The sequence below is a fragment of the Helobdella robusta genome (genome assembly GCF_000326865.2).
Source record: "Helobdella robusta unplaced genomic scaffold HELROscaffold_27, whole genome shotgun sequence".
NCBI lineage: Eukaryota > Metazoa > Annelida > Clitellata > Rhynchobdellida > Glossiphoniidae > Helobdella > Helobdella robusta.
Window position 1 is genome coordinate 1,530,398 of NW_008704392.1, and position 6,631 is coordinate 1,537,028.

Sequence of the window (6,631 nt, forward strand, 5' to 3'; positions counted from 1 at the left end):
GATGATGACGATGATGATGATGACTATAAGGATGATGATGATGGCGATGATGATGATGAGGAGGAGGAAGAAGACGATGATGATGACGATGATGATGAGGAAGAAGACGATGATGATGACGATGATGATGATGACTATAAGGATGATGATGATGATGATGACGACAATGATGAAGACGACAATGATGATGATGATGATGATGATGATGATGATGATGATGATGATGATGACTATAAGGATGATGATGACAACGATGATGACGAGGATGTAAGGATGATGGCGATGTTGTTGTTGTCATGTTGGTGTTGTTGCAAATGCAATAAAACCTGATGGATTTAGCAGGTGTAACAAAGATGATAATGGTGTTCAGCTTTGGTTGGGTTGTTAAGCTTCATTTTTGTTAATGTGGCTCAAATAACTACTACTGCTGCCCTTACCGCTACTACTACCGCTGCTACTACCACTATTGCTGCTACTGCTGTTGCAGCTGCTTTTATTGTATTTTTATTTAATACTAATCCTATTATTACTGACCATTTGTGTAGCGCTAATTTAAATAAGAAAATTTAGAAGTGCCAATGAACATGTGTGTATCCTTTAAGATATTTAACCATCCGCCCCTTATGTAAATACGATGATCCCATTTTATCGCCCTCTTCGTTTTTAGAGTCTTTGGTAATATTTTAAACTTTTATTTTAAATAAAATGATTTTTGTTTAACGTTGTTTTATTATTCAAAAACTAATAAAGTATAAAAATAAGTGTTATTCTATGGCGCTTAATTTTACAAAAATAAAATTAGAAAAAGTCATTATGTAGCACTTTCTTCTTCGTAGAAGTTAAATACGCACTCGACGCTAAGCCGACTAGAATGATAGAATTATTAGCATATCTACTTGAGATCTCTATGAAAAATTACACGTCAAAGATATATATACTATTATATATCTATGGTAAATAACATAAAAATATAAAATTTCCTACAATTATGGTACAAAACAAAAATAGATATATATATAGATATATATATATCTATTTTTGTTAGATATATATTTATAGATATATATATAAATATATATCTGTTTTTATTACGTGCCAAAGACATAAAAGAATAGTACTTATAAAAATAAACACTGGAAACTGTATATAAAGATTTTCATATCTATGGTACCTGCCCATTTTCGGTTGGTGGGTCATTTAGAGCCTCGATAGCCTGTCCATAGTTACACCTCTGTGATGAATTTATGTGTTTAACATGCACTCGAAGGTTCTGTGTTTTTTATTTTTATGTCTTTGCTGTTGTCGCCAGTGACGGTTCTTTGTCAGGTGGTCGATATTATGTCTTTTTCTTTCATATTTTCTACGATGATGACGCCAGTGTGTGTGTGTGTGATTATGTTTGTGATGCTGTATTTTGTTGTTGTTGTTGTTGATGTTGTTGTTGATGTTGTTGTTGTCGTTGGTTTGTATGTATTACATGTGGTTAGACGTTTGTTTTGGCTCCACTTTGTTGTTCATATTAGTGAAAAACAATTCGAAATAAAAAAAATTAAATAATAATAAACTATGTTTTCTCGTTTTTATCTCTCTCTCTCTTTCTCTCTCTCTCTTTCTTTCTCTCTTTCTTTTTCTCTCTTCCTCTTTCTCTCTTTCTCTCTTACTTTTCGGTTTTTCAGTTAAAATTTAATTGTTAGCGTTTAATAAGCCGAACGTTTTTCTCAAAACTTTTCACAAAAAATTGTAAAACTACCATTACCTTACCTAAAATTACCTTACTACATTCTCATAATAATAGTAAAACTTGTTCTACGAATTTACGAAACGTTTCTTGGATAAAAATTAAATGGCTGCCCGCACGAAATTGAATCTAACTGGAGCCTGTTAGAAAATAAAATTCGGATAAATAATATAATTGGAAAGAGGGAGAGAGATAGATAGATAGATAGATAGATAGATAGATAGATAGATAGATAGATAGATAGATAGATAGATAGATAGATAGATAGATAGATAGATAGATAGATAGATAGATAGATAGATAGATAGATAGATAGATAGATAGATAGATAGATAGATAGATAGATAGATAGATAGATAGATAGACAGACAGACAGACAGACAGATAGAGAGAGAGAGAGTGGTTGAGTGAGAAAAAAGCAAAAAATGAAGAAACAAACCATGAGTAGTATTAAAAAAATTTAAAAAGATGTGTAGAAAAACAGGGGAAAAAAGAAAAAGATAGACAGAGCGAGAAAAAAAGAGATAGAAAGGAAGAAAGAGAGAATAAGGAAAGCTATTAAGTTATGCAAATGTGCTGTATTGAGACAGATGCCTGGTGATGTGACGTAAGTGATATCAACGATGACAAACATCACACACAACATCTGTTCATTGAATACAAACTTCATGTCGGTCGGTCGACCGCCGGACTCTAACCAACAAACATACAAACATGCATACAAACATAAATACATACATACAAACATGCATACATACATATATACATACATACAAACATGCATACATACATATATACATACATACAAACATGCATACATACATATATACATACATACATACATACATACATACATACATACATACATACATACATACATACATACATACATACATACAACACCAACATACACACATACAAATACACTAACTGTTATGATTGATCCATCTATATCAATATTTATGGGCATTTTATTGAAATTGTGTTACTTCATATCGGTATGTAGAGTACATACAAATACGTTTAAACATTTGTAACTTAAAAATTGCTTGGCCATGAAACGTACACAAAGACACAAAGACACAAACATGTAGACAGACACCTAAACACCGGCACACACATATGTAGACAGATAAACAGACACACACATAAAAAATGTAATTTCTAAAGAGTTTGATGTGTAAAATAAATTTTTTCTCCCGTCAATTTTGTCTTAAGTTAGAAAAGGTTCAATCAGCTGCTTTGGGGAATGCAAGAGGCGTAAATTGTTGCCAATATATTTCAATGTTCTCTCTATTATAACAGAGAAATCACGAATATTATCATTCATCATTTTCAAGTTTATTTTTAAAAATCTCCAAAAAACCAGCTGTCAATTGAATTTATAATTCGTAATTTATATTACTTTACTGACATCATTTGTTATTCAATACAAGATTTGATAAACTGTTTAAATAATTTTAGAAAAAATTCTACCACTGCTGCTGTTGTTGTTGCTACTACTACTTCTACTACTACTACTGCTGCTGCTACTAACTACTACTACTACTGCTGCTGCTGCTGCTGCTGTTGCTACCAGAACAGTAGTCATAATAATTAGTAATAATAATGGAGCGAAGGATGGATGGACCAATACAAATATAATTAACAAGGAAAAATCATTAGGCAATCGGTAATGCGTTGAAAAAAGTATATTCTAAAAAATTTTTTAAATTGAGGGTGACAGAGAGAGAGAAGAGAGAAAGAGAGAGAGAAAGAGAGAGAGAGAGAATAATGAAAGAGAGACAAAGACATGAAAAGAAACAAAAGAAAGAGAGAGAGAGAGAAAAAGAGAAAAAAGCAGAGTGTGTGTGAGAGAGGGAAAAAATAGAACGAGTTAATGAGAGAAATATATGCGTACATAAACATACCGACAGACTTACGTAAATAATAGATTTATAAACAAAGATATACATTTATCTTATTCTCAGTCTCCCATCTCTTTCCCTTTCTCCTTTTTTCACTCCTCACTCTCTCTTTCCTTCGTTTTTCTTCTTTTTCTTTCTTTCTTACTCGTTCTTCTTCTCAGTCTTTTTTTTCTCTTTTTAGCAATTTTTCTACTCTTTACGTCACTCTTTCCTCTGCTTTTCTCTCTTTCTCTCTCTCTTCCTCTTTCTCTCTTCCCTCTCTCTCTCTCATTTACGCCTTATCTAATTTTAATTCCAATTTTCAGCATTTTTGTTGCATTGGTGTGACTGGCTTGTTAATTTGAGAGTTGTAAATAATTGAAGACGCTGTGGTCACTTTTCAGACCGCATCGTCCACTGGGAGTTCATGCATTGAAGCAGTGCTAGCAGCAAAAAAGGAAAAATCTTTTGTTTTTTTCTTCTTTCTTTCATTCTTTCTTTGTCTTGCGTTCTCTTTCTCTCTCTCTTTCTCTCTCTCTTTTTCTGTCTTTTCCTTATCCTTTCTTTACCTCTCCAATTTATTTTCTTTATTTTTTCATTCACTCCCTTTTCAATCCTACATTCTCTTTGTTTTTGTCTTTATGTCTTTCTCTCTCTCTCTTTTTTTTCTATTTCTCTCTCTTTTTTTCTATTTCTCTCTCTCTCTCTCTCTCTCTCTTTCCCTCTATTTTTTATTATTTGATATTCTCCTTCTTCGTTTTATTCTTCCTGTTTTCCTCTCTCTCTTTTTAACTTTTTATTACTTATTTAAATTTATTTATCAGCTATTTTTTTTCTCACTATATTTCAATTACCGAGTTTTTAGTTTAATATTCATGAAGTCGGTGAGAATTTATGAATAAAATCCGATCTCATTTTTATACGAACTTATTTGTGTGGTTCGGTGTACCTTTTAATCAATTGATTTCAAATATTTTAATTAACTACATTTAATAATAATGGTAATAATAATAATAATAATAATAGTAATAGTAATTACTAACAAATAATAATAACAATAATAAAGTCATTAATTCAAATAAATTAAATTAACTTAGTTAAACTGTGTCGAATGATGAGTTTGAATACGTACTATGTAAATCTTTCTTTTCAAATTCAAATAATTTAAAAAAAAATTTGTGCAAAGATAAAAACACCGTCAATAATAAATGAATGAATGAATAAATAAGTGAAACAAAGATATGAAAATGGCATGACGTAAACTGAACCACGTGACAAAAACAAAACAAAAAAAATGAAAAAAAAAGAGACAAAGTAACTAGGTATAATTGAAACTAACGAGAAACCACTTAACGACTCAGCCACTCAAATCAACTTCTTTAATTTTTCTAATTCATTTTAATTTATTTAAATCACACACCACACACGCACACGCACACACACACACACCACACATACACTGTCACACACGCACACACACGTACATACAAACAAACGTACACATTTAGGTGTACACAAAATACTGATATCATTTTTAAATACAATGTATTGAATAGTTGTAAGAATATGTTTATGTATATTGTATATGTATGTCTGTGTATGTGCATGTATGTGTGTTTGTATGTGTCTGTATGTATGTTTGTATGTGTCTGTCTGTATGAATAATAATATATTATTCTATATAAGAGGATGCAATTTACATTTAATGCGACATCAACAAATCGCTTTGTAAGCCAATGTAAGCCAGCTAATTAAGGCGAGATCAGACATTTCCACATACATACACCTCAATATGGTTGTATGTATGTGTGTTTGTGTGTTTGTATGTTTGTGTGTTTGTATGTATGTGTGTTTGTATGAATGTTTGTTTGTATGTGAGTGAGCTTATGTTTTCATATATGCATGTATATAAGTAAATAAGTATGTATCATATAACTGTAATAAAATGTTCTTGTCATTTTTTGATGATTTCGATTGCTCTATTTGAAAAACACATGACTATTGATTAATACAAACGTCTACATATACAGATACACTGGCGTACACACACATACAATACATACGTGTTGCATACGCAATAATATGTATTCGCTTGTTTTATTAGCTATGTAAATGTTACATTTTTGTTATACACACATGTTAGAGGTGAGCATTGGAACGAGAACCGTGGGCATCCAATGGTTATAACTCTATATAACTCCATATAACCATATATATAACTCTATACAACCACACATATAACTCTATGTAACCATATATAACTCTATATAACCATATACCATCCTATATAACCCTATACAACTCTATATAACATTATATAACTCTAAATAACTCTATATAACCATATATTACTATAGATAGATAGGTAGATAGATAAATAGATAAAAATAGATAGAAAGATAGGAGACAGTATTTTGAAATTTATTTGATTTGAATAGATATATATTAGATATTAGATAGTTGGATGACAATGTCAATAACAAACAGATAGATAGATAGATAGACAAATAGATAGATAAATAGATAGATAGATATAGTATCTTATAGTAATTTGTTGCTTGATGATTGAATGTAAATTGATTGATGGGTCCTTAACGTACATCAATATCATTCCCCATAGACGTTTCTAAGACTTGGTGTTGTTGTTGTTGTTGTTGTTGATGTTGTTGTTGTTGTTGATGTTTTTTTGGTGACGTTGTTCCTTTCTTGTTAATTTCATTACTATCTGATAATGTTTTTGATGTTATTATTAATGTTTGATGTTGTTAATAATGCTATTAGCGATTGTTGTTTGTGTTATTGTTGGGCTTTTTGGTTGCAGACGTTTTGTATATGGAGTAGTTGTTAGTCTTCTTTGATTGTTGTCGTTGTTGATGTTTTAGTTTCGTTTTTTTTTAATGATATTGTTGGTGTTGTTTTTTTTTGTTTAATGTTGTTGTTGGTATTTACGCTGTTGTTAGAGGTGCTATTGTTTTTTGTTGATGCTTACGTTGTTGTTGTTGTTATT